The 358-nt window shown below is 47.2% G+C and overlaps 1 protein-coding gene across 1 annotated transcript in view; it reads right to left on the minus strand.

Annotated features, from left to right (window-relative positions):
- drosha (drosha ribonuclease III) overlaps positions 1 to 358 on the minus strand; it is a gene marked incomplete at its 5' end in the record, with an annotated part of 79,132 nt that overhangs the window by 62,296 nt on the left and 16,478 nt on the right.

The following is a 358-nucleotide window of genomic DNA, read 5'->3' on the forward strand; positions in this document are numbered from 1 at the left end:
ACACACACACACACAGACTGATGATTTGTACTTCACCTTAGTTTCTTTTCTGTTAAAAACATTTGAGCAGCCCTGACACATGGCTCCAGAGCTATCTCCCAACCTCCTTACTCTCATTTTCTAGAAAACCCCCGTTGTCTTTGCCCTCATTTGCATCTGAAAAGAGGCAGGGAGTTATCGGCAAGGTGACATGTAGCCGCCATACTAACCACCTACCCTTTCTCCCCCCTCCCCCCTCTCTCTCTTTTCAATCAGACCTCTTGATTGATGCACTGAGGGCCGAGTGTGACCGTTCTGCTCCCATTCAGGAGACTTTCTCCTCATTTACCCAGAGTTATTCAATTATGACTGGTGGGAT

This window comes from Morone saxatilis, unplaced genomic scaffold (assembly GCF_004916995.1).
Source record: "Morone saxatilis isolate NCDOM2014 unplaced genomic scaffold, NCSU_SB_2.0 Contig0, whole genome shotgun sequence".
In the NCBI taxonomy this organism is placed as follows: Eukaryota; Metazoa; Chordata; class Actinopteri; family Moronidae; genus Morone; species Morone saxatilis.